Genomic DNA, 14,870 nt, shown 5'->3' on the forward strand with positions numbered 1-14,870 from the left:
ACTGGTATCTTAATACCCTGCATTCTTAATATCTATGCTCTTTCATAGACTCTCCATAAGGTACTCATCTAACAAGATGGAGGTCCTTTCCCAAGTCTTTTGACTTCACCTGCTAGCTCAGAATTCAGGCTATCTGTTAACCTAATACCATATGACTGACCTGTTTCCTTTTTTGGTCATACAGTTCCTGGATGATATATATGATTTGTTGTGGCTAATATGCTGCAACCTATATATGATTCATCATGCATCTCTCCTAGAGTCTTTTGGGTCACCCATAATTTTTATTCTTCCAAAATTGTGGCATTCTATAATATGATGTGATATAGAATCACCATAAAAATGTTATTTTTTTAAGTGATTTTTTTGTTTCAGGAAACAGGTTGTGGTTGTTAAAAGTCTTGTGAATTTTCCAAATGTGATTTCCACTTTTTTCCTCAATGAATGAATGAATGCATGAAAAACCATTTAAACATTTATTATGCGCCTTACACTATAGTAAGTACTGTGGATACAAAGACTGAATAAAGAGACTGGTCTTGCCCTCAAGGAACTTACATTCAAATAGGGTAAGATGCTACATATAGGGGAGAGGTGACTCAGAAAGAATGTTTTGTTTTGGAAGGAGAAAAGTGAGGGGTGAGGGAGGAGGGACAGAAGAGGATCAAGATGTCCTGGATGGATGGATGGATGGATGGATGGATAGATGGATGGAATGTGATGCCAAACAACGGTCTAATGTCTAAGTCTGGCCAGGCCAGTGGATACAGAAGGCAATGGAATAGTTTTCATTCATTCAGTTACAAATTAGATGAATTGGGCCTTTGGGCAGGAGCATCCAAAGAGGAGAGGATTAACTTTCCTAGGGACTATAACATGGATTCAGGAATACCTGGATGTGGAAGTCCAAGTCTCATTTCTGGTGTGGAAAGTGCTAGTCCAGGTAAGAAAGAGCAGGTCAGTGGAGGAGGACAAGTAGCAAGATGGTGTAGGTATATAACTGGATGGGATATGAAGTCCAGATCAATGAACATTGACTAGTGTCTGAGTTAAATGTGCTGATATTCTGTAAGGCTCACTGAACAGCATGTCATAATTATAGATAAGCTTTCTTCATCTATTTGGTTTTTTTTTTTTTTTGGTGGATAGTTCAGCCAAATTCTGATTCCTATTTAGGAGACCCTAAAGTATTCTGGGGCTGATGCAATCAGCTCAATATCAGCTGAAAACCAGCATCTGAAGGACCTCTCCATCCATAGTGGGAAGAGGGGTGTTTGCCGTGGGGGAAGGGGGAATCTTGTATTGATATAAGTGACTCCATTTTTAAACTAGCCTACATTTCAGTGTGAATTTATCAGGCACCTTTACTTCCCTGTATTTAGGTTTACCGTTAGCCCAGTCCACTTGCAAGGTTAATCGAAAAACTAAGTTTCTCTATCTCCTTACAAGGCTAACTTGGGGCAACTAGGTGGTGCAGTGGATACAGCACCAGTGCAGGAGTCAGGAGGACCTGAGTTCAAATCTCACCTCAGATACTTCAAATCATTTAACCTCAATTGCCTCATCCTAGGTCATCTCTAGTCATCCTGATGAATATCTGGTCACTGGATTCAGATGGCTCTGAAAGAGAAGTGAGGTTGGTGACCTGCACAGCCCTCCCTCACTCAAAACAAAGTCAAGTGCAAGTCATTATTTCTCTGACGGCATGGTCTTCTTCGGCAACAAAGGACAAACACACAAGGATAACTTAATGGAAATAAGCATTAAGTGCCCACCGTGCGCCAGTCACAGTGTTTTATAAATATTATCTAATCTGATCCTCACAACAATCTGGGGGGTAGGTGCTATTATGAACCTCTTTACAGTTGGGAAAACTGAGACAGACAAAGGTTAAGTGACTTGCCCAGGGTCACATGGCTAGTAAGTGTGTGAGGATGAATTTGAACTCAGATCTTCCTGACTCCAGGCTCAGCATTCTGTTCACTCTGCCATCTAGTGGAAGTAAGAAAAACCAAATCACCCTGCCCTGCTTACAAGGAAGGAAAGTTAGAGAGAGCTTCAAAAATAACAAACTCTTTTTCTCAGACCATAAAAACTGCCATACTCCCTATTTTGGAGAGACTATTTAGAATCCTTCCTATAACTACATGTCTCTGAATCAACATCTTTCTAACTTGTTACATCAAATTGAGTTATTAAACTGTATATTCTTACCTCAGTCATAGGTAATGCTTCTTTCATTTGGGTCCTAAACTGGAAATAATAATAATAATAAATTGCATTTACAGAGAACTTTAAGATTTGCAAAGTGTTATAAATATTTTCTAAGCTTAACTTCAGAACAACATTTATCGGTAGGTACTGTGAGTATTATTTTAATACTCTCATTTTAATATGTTAATATTTTATTTGCTGGAGGTGATTGGTGGGGGTGGAGAAAGTAGAGGAGGAACTGACATCTCGAACAACTTGACCCAGCCCTTGACAGTATTGTTCCCAAGTTGGTTCAGGTCCATTACAGGGATAGAAAATATTCTCTTCATTCCAGGTTTACTCAGATCTTTCACAGTTTTGGTAAGTATAGTCATCATGAAGATTTGAAGGGGAGCCGGGTTAACAACACAGGGATGTGAATGGAGTTGAAAGGAATTTCTTGCCATTATTTGGAGTTTGGGCTGAGAATGAATGTGAGCAGCAGCAAAGGAGAATCATTCAAAAAACAATTGGTCTAAGTGCTTCTCTAGCTAGTTGGCTAGATGTAGCTGGCTAGAGTCTGCTTCACAAAAGAGCTAAATATAATCTCCGGGTTTGTAAGTGAAGGAGCAACCGGATACATCCTGCAGGGGAAAAAGCTACACTGCTGGTGAAAAGTGTCAAATGTCAGGACGGAACAGCTGCAGCAGCTTGGCAGAGATGCCCAGCAGAAATCAGCAAAGTAGCATGATAATATTACCATAAGGTTTTAGCAACTCTTCAGTATTGGAGGCATGTTACTATGGCCACACAAGTTTTCTGGACAGTGTTTCCCACATTCAATCCCCTCCTCCATAGATGGTATATAATCTGTGGGAAAATATAACTTTTGTGTTCAGGGAAAATCTTCTTTTCCACTCATTTCATCATACCTTTTGATTCTTTTTCTTTTGCTTTGAATTCATTGTGCCCTCTGTTTTATCTGGTAAAGTTAAACACATCAGGAAGTATTCCTGAGTTATGATTTGAGTAAAGGCTGACCCATAGAATGCCTCAAACCTGGAATAGCTTTCTGGGACTGAAAATGTCTGTTTTGGGAGCAGTGTGAACTTGATGCTATAGATGAGGGAACTTGAATTCTGAGAACAAATGAATGCATTTACTAAGCATGTACTATGTGCCAAACACTACGCTAAGCACCATAGACCACTTGTCCATAGTTATAGAAGGAGTAAATGTCAGAGGCAGGATTTGGAACCTTCCAGGTCTGGAGGTCTTTCTATAACACCAAACATCCTCCAAAACAAACTTTGGAGATCATACATCTTTCTATTCTATATTTCACTCATCATTAAACGAAGTTACTGCTATGGTTGCAGCTATCAACAAAGCTTCCGTGATCTTTACATTTGTATGTAAAATATCTTGCTAGAGGTAAGCTTTAAGGCTGCATCTTATTCTATGTAATGAAGTGGGTTTTTAGTAGGGGAAACAATAGATACAATGGAATGTCATATTCTCTACACCTTTTCATCAATTGTGTGACCATAAAAGTTTTCTCTCACCATTTCTTCATCTAGAAAGAGGTGACAGATATTACTTAAGTCTATCAGTTCACTGAGCTCTCAGGAAAGTTCCCTCATTTCAATATGACAGTTTAAGAAGCTGATTTCTATAGGGCACGTTTAAGGTAAAGCAGTGCTATCATGAAATCATTTTGGCCTCAGGTTGTTCATTTCCAAGATGATGGGCTTGGTCTTAATGATCACTGAGATTCGTTCTAGCACTAACATTCTATGAAATTACCCTTGGATAGTGTCCAAGGTGGACCTGTCTCATGCCTAATTGCACACATTAGTTGATAATGTTACTGGCAAGGTACCTAGGCAAATGAGAGGAAAGATATTCAGTCCATTAGGATTTCCAGGATGACAAAGGCTTTATTTCTTCATCCCTAATATTTTGCCTTCCTCACTTGTCTACACCCAACCAAATCCAGCTTATCCTTCAAGTCCCAACATCAGTACCCACACATTCTAGGAAACTTCCCTGAATTACTCCAGCATTCCTCAACCCTTTCTCTCCTTTGGACTCCCATCAGACTTGGTACATCTACCACTCATTTGACAATTAATCTTGTTAGTCTTGCTTTGCTTCGTAGCTATTTCCTATGTGCATATCTTTCCTCCCCAACAAGAGTAGAAACTCCTTGAGGACAGGAACTATTTCATATTTCTTTCATATCACCCCGAATACCTCATAATAATAACTGATATTATATGACATTTTAAAGATTTTTAAGTGCTATCAATTATTGGGCAGCTAGGTGATGCAGTGGATAGAGTGGATAGGCTCATCTTCCTGAGTTCAAATCTGGTCTCAGGTATTTACTAGCTGTGTGACCTTGGACAAGTCACTTAGTCCTGTTTGCCACAGTTTCCTCATCTATAAAATAAACTAGAGAATGTCAAACCTCTCCAGTATCACAAATGGGATCACAAAAGGTCTGATACAACTGAAAACAACAACAACAACATATACTGTACCTCATGTGCACCTCATGACAACCTTCTGAGGTGAACACTATAGGCATTATTATCTTCATTTTATTTTTTATTTCCACAGGTCATTGGGTTTTATTATGATGGAGCTGCTATGGATCATACAGGGGTTCTCTGTCCGAGTCTGAGCCCAGAGACCTCACACAAAAAGTCAGTAACACAAATTACAGTGGTGTTTGAGATTCAGGGTGATGAGAATGATGCCAGTGGCAACCCAAAAGGCAAAGTCTAGAACAGACCAGAAAGTGCCTAGCACTTTTGAAGTGTGTGTAAACTACATAGTAGTCCTTAGAATACAGAAATTGAACATCTCTTGTGCACATCCTCCTCAGTACAGCATCAGGCAGACACACATAATCATAGCCTCTCCTCAACCTTCATTCATTTCTCCATCTGCTCGTGGTGCACTCTCACCACTGTTAAGAGATCCATTTATGCTTTTCTCCTCATCTTCATCTTTCTTCTTGGAGACCCATTGCCCAATAGTACCTTGTTTTCATCCTCCAGCCCCATGTCTAGCATAAGCTCTGACAATCATGACCATCCTTGATGCTTAAGAATATTCCCATTTTATAAATGAGGAAAATGAGGTGATGGGGTTAAATGAGGTGAATATTGGAGGCAACATTCAATACCCATTCTTCCTGGATGCAAATTTAGCCCTCTCCCATCATACCATTTTTGTCTCTCTGTCAAGAGTATCTACCACAGTGCTATGCATGTATTATTTATTACGTGCTTGATAAATACTTATTGATTTGAATCATTTCTAAGTTGAAGGAATACACTCCCTCCCTAGAGAATTAAAAGCCTGATGACTGTTCTTTGTTACTTTGACATGGTGCCTGGTATCCTAGGATAGGTGCCTGCAATCTGGTTGTGTAGGCAGAGTTTCTTAAATTTATTTGGCCTACCACCCCCTTTTCAAAAAACCCCATTACTCCGCCCCACCCATGTACTTTCTTTAACCCTTTAATGGCTTTTTTTTTTCCAAATTTGTGTCTTGTTCATTTGTGCGGGTTTTTTCCTGCATTGAAATTTTGGTGATGAAATATTTCATCTTGTAACTGTATAGTTATAGCATATGTAATATTATAATGTGTAATATATAAAATATTATACATGTATATATAGTAAACAAATCATTACATGCATATATTTTTGTTGATGCATGCTGGACTTCCTGACAATGCATGACATACTCACCTGCCAACACTTGCTTGTGAAGACCTGCTGGTGGACTTAACCACCAATCAGTTATAACTTGCATTTTGTGTTTATTTGAAAAATAATGTAATCACTATGACTTTAACTCTATTACACAACAGATGAAACATTTGCAAATGGTTTTTTAAATTTTTCTTATTTTTTTCTTTCCTTATGCCTCTGTTGCACCCTTATTTTTATTCAATGCCCCCTCCAAATACATCTGAGGTTACTACCACCCTTCCTGGATCATTGCAGTGCCCTCAGGAAGTGGTATTGCCCACTTTGAGAACCTATGGAGAAGAAAGGCTACAAGGGCATGTAGAGAAAGTCAGAGAAAAACTAGAAATACCAGTCAACTTCTCTGGAAACTCCTAAAAATCTAGATCTTTAGCACCATTTTGGCAAAATATCTGGATGAGCCACATGTTTAATAGTAGTTGTAGATGAATAAAATGTACCTAGTACTTTAAAATTTGCCAAGCACTTTACTTCCATTATCCCATTTGAAACTCACAACAAGCCTATGAAATAGGTACCCAAAGGTGTTATTCTCCTTGTTTTATAAATGGTGACACAAAGGGTCAAGGATTTTGTCAATCAACCAGTAATCATTAGAGGTGGCATGAAAGCCCTTGCCTTTCTGACTCCAGGTCTAATACTTAATTCATTAAGTCACCCTGCCTCTGAATTTTGTATGGCTGCTACAAACAGGCAAGTATACAGATTGCAGAAGCAATCAAGAAAGGGAAATTGGTATTTCTGGTTTGTTTTGATTTAACAAAACAAAATGATGATTGACCCTGAAAGCAGAGGAAACAAGTTCAAGAAGCAGAAAGTTCCCTAGAGTTAGATGCTATAATAGTGGTAGTTTTTGCCTTTCATTGTATTCTCAGAACAAAGCACATTGCATGGCACAGAGTAAGAGTTTAATAAAGATTGGTTGATTGATTGATTAATTGATTAGTCATAGCCACAATCAGAGAAGCATCTTTGCATACGCACTGCAAGAAAGGACTAATAATAAATGCTTGTTGAATGAATGATTGAATGTTCTCATTTAAATCTTTGTATCCACATGCAGACTTATGGCAGCCACAACAAGCAGCATCATTTTTAAAGATGAAAGGGAGCTATAAAAATAAATATATGTTACACATACACGAGTACATTAAATTCAAATGCACTTGTATAATTCCAAACATATTTTCATTTGTTCATGACCACTAATGATCTCAATAAAGATAGAATCCCAAGATTAGTCTTGACACTAGAAACTACAAAGCTCATGGACTTGCTATTATTTCTTCCCTGCTGTGAACATCAGCCACGGATGTCACAAAAATATTCTTTCTTTCATCCAAAGAAGATAACTATACACCTACACCTAGCCCCCACTGCTTCCTGACATATTCTATCACTGACTGTGTTCCCATCAAGCAGAGAGATTTAAATCTAAAAGATTTGAGAGAGATTTAAAGGGATCTCAGTGAACTAGTACAATGATTTTATTATACAGAGAAAGAAAGGGCAGGCCCAAGAGGTAAAGTATCTTGCCCAAAGTTATATAACTAGTTAGAGGCAGAGCCAAGGTTTGTCTCTTGATTCACTGTCCAAATGCATAGTAATTCTCTCAACAGCCAAGCCATTGTGAGAATGCCAATTTCCTTGGGCCAACAATTTAGCTTCCTCTTGATCTTCCAGGAGGTTCTGGCCACTGTACTTGGAGTATCCCAGGCTGGTGGGAGGAGACCAGATTTTATAGTTCGTCAAGTGCCTGGCTTCAAGCTACTTTAGCCATCATCCTTCTTGACCAAGGTCAGTTGCCCACAAAGAAAATGTGTAAGGGAAATCATTTTGGAGGGGAAAGAAAAGTAAGAGACTTCCTCCCTTTTTAATAGCTGAATCTTAATGCCAATTCTAATTGTGCTTCTTGAATTCCTATGGGAAAGGGAGGCTTTGTCAGAGCTCATACCCCAGTGGGGAAACTGAGGTATCACAGGGTGAAATCATGAGCCTAGGGTGACTTTCTGAGTCAGTGACAAAGTATGAACAGAGCCTTGAGCCTGAGGTTCCCTTGTAGAGTAGAGTATTGTGTTAATGAAGTTAATTAACTAATAAGAGCTTTCAGAAATAATGATAGCTTTTGTGGATCTGTAGTGCTTTATATAAATTACCTCATCTGATCCCTATAGCATCTGCAGAGTGTTGAACAAGTAATATCATTGCCATTTTTCTGATGAGAAAAACTGAATCCCAAAGAGATGACATGGTTTTCTCAAGGTCATATGGTTAATATTACTGGCAAAGCTTGGAATTACAGTCTACATTCCAATACTATTTCCATTTCTTCTCCTGATATAGCATATGTGAGAATTTTGTTCAGTTCTGATATGGGCATATGTGAAGAAAGCCTGAAGAAATACCAGGTAATTATACCAATGAGAGTGAGGGGAAAGATCCCCGCAAGGTCAAGGATCCTAAAAGGAATCAACACCTGATTTGGTTTTTAGACAACTGTTAGCCTTTCCTAGGACTGGTACTTATTATTACCTATTAAGGGGCCTGGCAAGATGAGAAGGAAAAAAGATAGAATTGCCATACTTAAGTCCATGGTTACACCAAGTAATGTTTGACATGTGGGCCTGACTATGCTACCTCAAAATCAAGAATGGCCCTCTATTATCCTACTTCCCTTTCATAGATTATTATGGACAGATACATGAATTTATCTTTCACCTTTTTTTGAAGTAATATCTGCATATTGTAGAATTATGAGGGACTGACTCGATCAGAGTTTTCTCATAAATAGAATGGCACAATGGGACCACCTGGTCCATCAATTCCTTTTTCACTTCAATGATCTACAATTTGTAATATACCGCTCTTTGACACAAAAACCTCCCTTTAAAACAAACAATATTGTCTTGGTAAGAAGCACCTAACAAATGCTTTTTTTTTTCCTGTATTCATTTGTTCATTCATTAATTCATTCCTGGTAATGTTTTGTGAGATCCAGTCTTAGAGTACCATGATTCCCAAGAAGCAAAATGATGATTGACCCTAAAGGCAGAGGAAAGATGTACGGTGGGTATAAAGAGACTTCAACCACTACCCAACAGTAATATGTGTGCAAGAAGTGGTGTAATCATAACTGACATTATGTACAAAGCTTTAAAGTTTTAGTGCAATTTGCATACATCATTTCATTCAAAAACCAGATGAGTATGTCCTGCAGGTATCCATTATCCCATTTTGCAAATAAGGAAGCTGAAACTTTAAAATATTAAGCAATAGGCCATAGTCATACAACCAATAAATCAATCAAGAATTTATGACACATTTACATTGTGCCATGCATTGTCCTAGGCACTGGAGATACAAATGCAAAATGCAAAAATGAACAATCTCTACTCTCAAGGAATTTATGTTTTATCAGGGGAAACAACACACATACATATGTGTACACCATATAGACAAGATAATACAAGGTAGCATGGGGAGAAGGCACAAGTGGCTGTGAGGAATAGGAAATGTTTCATGGAGTAGTAGCCAAGCTAAGCTTTGAAGGAAACACAAGAATCTAAGAAATGTAGGCAATCAAGAAGGTGATCCCTCTAGGCAAGGGGGATGCAAAGAGTTAGAGATAGAACATAGAATATCATGTGTGAGGAAGAGCAAGAAGCCAGTTTGGTCAGACTAAGGAATGCATGAAACTCAAAAAACAAGCTGAGAAGGGAGGATGGAGGTCAGAGCCAGATCATAAATACCTTTAAGTAAAACAGGAGTTTCTATTTAAAAATAGAGAACAGAGAGCCAACGGAATTCATGGAGCAGGAGAATAATATGGTTATACCTATGCTTTAGGAATATAGCCTTGACATCTATGTGGGAGACAAATTGGAGGCAAGAAGGCCTATTAGGAAAATTGTTGCAACAGTCCAGAAGAGAAGAGATGAAAGATGGTGGCCATATGAGTTAGCAGAGTGGAACCACCCTGAGAGAACTCATTTGGGGTAGAACTGGAAAAGTTTTGCAAGTGATCATATGTGTGAGGTGATAAAAAGTGAGGAGTCAAGAGTAACCCAGAAGTTGTGAATCTGAGTGACTGAAAGGATGGTAAAGCCCTCAACAAACATCATAAATTATTGGATGTCCTGATTGGTGTTTATCTCAGTAACTCACTAAATCTATGCCCACCTTCAGTTTTACTTTGCTTCTCTTTCTGAAGCAATTGGAGTGACTCGCCCACAGGCACAAGCTAGTAAGTGTGTGAGGCTAGATTTGAAGTCAAGTCCTTCTGACTCCAGGGCTGGTGCTCCATCCACTGTGCCATCTAACTGCCCTGTGCTGGACATCTTCTTGACATGATTCACAGAATAAAAACTGAGCTCCAGAGAATGTCATGGCTCGATCCTTAGAATTCCTGACTGGGGGAACTGCTGCCCTGATTCTGTTTATCTCAGCTGACCACAGCAGCTAGGCACAGCTCCATCCACACTTCTCTTCACTTCTGGACATCTCTTTACCCCCTTCCAGGCCTCCCAGAACAGAAACCATAGGTCTCCTCGCTTCCTTCCCCACCACCCTGCCCCAGCTTTGCATGCCTGGAACCCTAATCAAATCTACGCTGTCACTGTTCCTGGAAAGGATATGACCATCTCTCCTATGGGAGAGTGAAAAGGAAAGGCATAAATGTTTGTATATAAAACCTAGTATGCAGCAGACACTATGCTAAGTGCCTTTTATAAATATATCTTATGTGCTCCTTAAAGTAAGTGCTGTTGTCCCCATTTCACAGTTGAAACAACACACTAAGAGAAGTTAAATGATCTTCCCAAAGTTACATAATGCGTAAAGTCTGAGGCTGGATTGAAAGTCAGGACTGCCTGACTCCAAGTCCAATGCTTTGTTCACTGTGAACCAACCTTCTCACTGTGGCTCCTTTCATGGTCCCTAAGACTTTTTAAACCAAAATATCCCTACCTCATCTCCATTCCCCATGTGGGTTATCTTCCTCTGTTAGAATGTAAATGCCTTGAATACAAAGATTGTTTTAGCTTTTTTATTTTTATACCAAATGTTTAGTACCTGGTAAGTGCTTAATGAATGCTTTCTCAACTAGATAATAGTGTGATAAAAACTGAGCATTAACCAATGCCTGACACCGTACACAAGAATAAAGTCCAAATGGGTACATGTTCTAGGTATAAAGGCTGATAATATAGACAAATTGGGGGAGCAAGGGACAGTATATTTGTCAGATTTATGGGGAATAGAGAAATGTATGACTGAACAAGAGATAGAGAACATTTTAAAGTGCAAAATGGATAATTTTGATTACGTTAAATTGAAAAGGTTTTGCACAAACAAACCCAGTGCAACCAAGATTAGGAGGGAAGCAGAAAACTGGGAAAGAATTTTTACAACTAGTGCCTGTGATAAAGGCCTCATTTCTAAAATATAAAGAGAACTGAGTCAAATGTACAAGAATGAAAGTCATTCCCCAACTGATAAATGGTCAAAGGATATGAACAGGCAGTTTTCAAAGTATGAAATTAAAAGTGCCTATAGTCATATGAAAAAATGTTCTAAATCACTATTGATTAGAGAGATGCAAATCAAAACAACTCTGAGGTATCACATCTCACCTATCAGATTGGCTAACATGACAAAACAGAAGATGGTAAATGTTGGAGAAGATGTGGGAGAGTTGGAACATTAATCCATTGTTGGTGGAGCTGTGAGCTCATACAACCATTCTGGAGAGCAATTTGGAACTATGCCCAAACGGCTACAAAAATGTGCATACCCTTTGACCCAGCAATATTGCTTCTAGGCCTGTATTCCCAGAGATCATAAAAATGAGAAAAGGTCCCACATGTACGAAAATATTTATAGCAGCGCTCTTTGTGGTGGCCAAAAATTGGGAAATCAAAGGGATGCCCATCAATTGGGGAATGGCTGAACAAGTTGTGGTATATGTATGTAATGGAATACTATTGTGCTATAAGAAATGATGAACAGGAGTACTTCAGAGAGGCCTGGAAAGACTTATATGAACTGATTCTGAGTGAAAGGAGTAGAGCCAGGAGAACTTTGTGCACAGCAATGACCACTGTGTGCAAGGAATTTTTCTGGGAGACTTAGTCCTTCAAAGCAATGCAAGGACCTAAAACATTCCCAAAGAACTCTTGAGGCCCATCCATATTCAGAGAAAGAACTATGGAATTGGAATGCAAAATGAAGCAAACTATTTTCTCTTGTGTTATGTTTTGTTTTGGTTTGGTTTTTCTCATCATTTCTCCCCTTTGTTTTAATTCATCTATGCAACATGACTAATATGAAAATGTATTTAATAAGAATGTATGTGTAGAACCCATATAAGACTGCATGCCATCTCAGGGAGGAAGAGGAGAGGGAGGGGGAGAAAATTTAAGACTTATGAAAGCTATTGTTGAAAACTGAAAACAAATTAATTTTTAAAAATGAATCTTTTCTCATTCACTCTTTCATTCTATTGATTTTTTCATTCATTTGTAACACTCTATCAATGACACCATCCTGTCTCCACATACAGGATGTCATTAAGGATTCCAGAAAAGGAGATAAACAAAATATGGACCAATATATCGTGTGTTCTCCACTCTCTACCTTTGCCCAACATTCCCATGAAGAAGATTCAAAAACGTACATTGGCCCCACTTTACCTTCCTTGGGTTACTTTGGACATATGATGCTCCATACATTCTTATGGAATAGAATTGGATACCAATTTCTTGCCAATTCCTTTGCCCTCTACCTCTCCCTGGATTCCCTTGCTAACAGAGCACAAGGAGTGACTTGTAACCAAATTCAGCCTTGAACTCAAATTCCAGTGCTTAACTCACAGTCTTTCAGAATGCCTTGTGAACTAGTATAAAAAAAGGACACTGATAAATACGTCCTTCATCTGACCTATGGAGAAAGTGAGATACAATACTTTTTTCTTATTCTTTTGACTCTGATACCTTTCTATGAAAACTCAACAAAACTCACTAGAAAATTTTCTTTCAGTTTCCTATGGATGCATTACCTCATTTCTGTTACTCTGGCCACATGTTAATTCTCTTGGTCAGGCTACCTGGTGCAGTAGCTCAAATCCCACTATAATAAGACTTCTGATGTGTTTTTAGCCTAGTTGTAAACATCCTAAACAATGAAGCTTCCATCATTCTCCATTGTTCTGGGTTCTATAATAATACTTTATATTTATATGGCACCTTTCATCTAAGGATCTCAAAGAGTGTTAAAACATTATCTCACAACTTCCCTGTGAGGGAGGTAGGAAGCAGGTATTATTATTACCTATGGGAAAACCAAGGTACAGAACTCATAACCAACCTGCTGGGCCAATCCCTCAGAATTAGGAGAGAAATTTTAGCTTCTAAGCCTCAGGGCCCTTGAAAGGTATTCTGGGAGATCTAGCCTTGGTTTTCAAGACTAAAATGTATTCTTCATGAAAACACCAGTGAGTGTACTCAGTTACCAACTGAATGTTTTTTTTTCTTTCTGAAAAGTAGTGCCTACTATTTTGTAAGTGCTGACTCAATGTTTGTTGATTGCTGATTGAAGTGATGAGCAAGGGAGGAGACCCACAGAGAAGAAGGTGGAGATAGTTAGAACTACTGAGAAGTATGGATGGATAGAGCCCCAACATAATTTCATTTAGTCAGCAAAGAGGGATTTATTAAGCACCAATAATGTTCTGGGCATCATGGGAGCTGGGAGGGAGAGGACACCAAAGAAGAATAATTCATGGTCTTGACTCTTGAGGAGCTTATAGTAAGCTCCATTTAGTAAGCCAAAGCACATGTGAAAATGAGAGAACATAGCTTTGAGTTGCTAAGTGTTCATCCATATGGTTCAGACTCTGAGTGTAGCAAGAATTTGGTAGAGAGATATCTGCATAAACAAATGGGTAAATGAGCCATGGGAGCCCCTGGGAGGGTCTTTTAGGCTGCTGTCCACCAAAGAAGCCATCCTAGGGAACAACACAAGTCCCCTGCTCACACAAGCTCTGAAGGGCACATCTAGCCACTGGGAGGCAGCTGACTTGGGCAATGAAGAGCCAATACAAAAGTACTTAAGACTAATGGGAGCTGGAAAGAAAGAACACACCAGCCATCTTATTATAGGAGATCATAGGTCTACATCTCACTTCAGAACAGAGGAAGAAGATAAGAAAATGAATGAAGGACTGAAATCATGGTATCAACAGAGTATGGAGAATAAATTATCAGGGAGATATTGGCGACATCGTAGACTTGACTTCAGTGAGTCAGGGGATCCTGATGGGGAAGGTGATGCTGTCGGAAATGATGATGATGATGATGATGATGATGATGATGATTATGATGATGATTCACCTGACAACTGCAAGTCCAGAGGACTCTGAAAGCAATTCAGAGTCTGAGAAAGAGGAATCTGTTGATGAATGACAAGTTGTTGGAACAGTCAGAAGAGGTGGAGGACCCCAAAGCTAAGAAGGATGCAAAGATCAATTACAAAATTATGTTTGTTAAATCCACTGGTTCATAACTCTGCATGTATGATTAGTCTTTGTATTCAAAATAAACTTTGTTGCTATAATGCACAGTAGAGGACTGCTTCTGTAGCACAGACCTTTTTCTTATAGTTTTTAAATGACCTTTCTTTTAAGTAATTACAAAGATTTCATATATAATAACTGCAAATGCTTTAAGATGCCATTGGAGACAGTTTTATGAATATGATGTATCCATTTTTGGGAAACATGAGTTGCATTTGTAGAAAAGACAAATAAATATGATTCCCAGCTTCCTTTCACATTATCAGCATCTACCCTCTAAAGAACTACTCCTCCCCCCTCACTTTTTTACATCCATTCTA

At 38.7% G+C, this 14,870-nt stretch overlaps 1 pseudogene; it reads left to right on the forward strand.

Annotated features, from left to right (window-relative positions):
* The first annotated feature begins 876 nt into the window (after positions 1–876).
* LOC140507733 (small acidic protein pseudogene) lies at positions 877–14,572 on the forward strand (annotated as a pseudogene).
* The last annotated feature ends 298 nt before the right edge of the window (positions 14,573–14,870 follow it).

Source organism: Notamacropus eugenii, chromosome 5 (assembly GCF_028372415.1).
Source record: "Notamacropus eugenii isolate mMacEug1 chromosome 5, mMacEug1.pri_v2, whole genome shotgun sequence".
In the NCBI taxonomy this organism is placed as follows: domain Eukaryota; kingdom Metazoa; phylum Chordata; class Mammalia; order Diprotodontia; family Macropodidae; genus Notamacropus; species Notamacropus eugenii.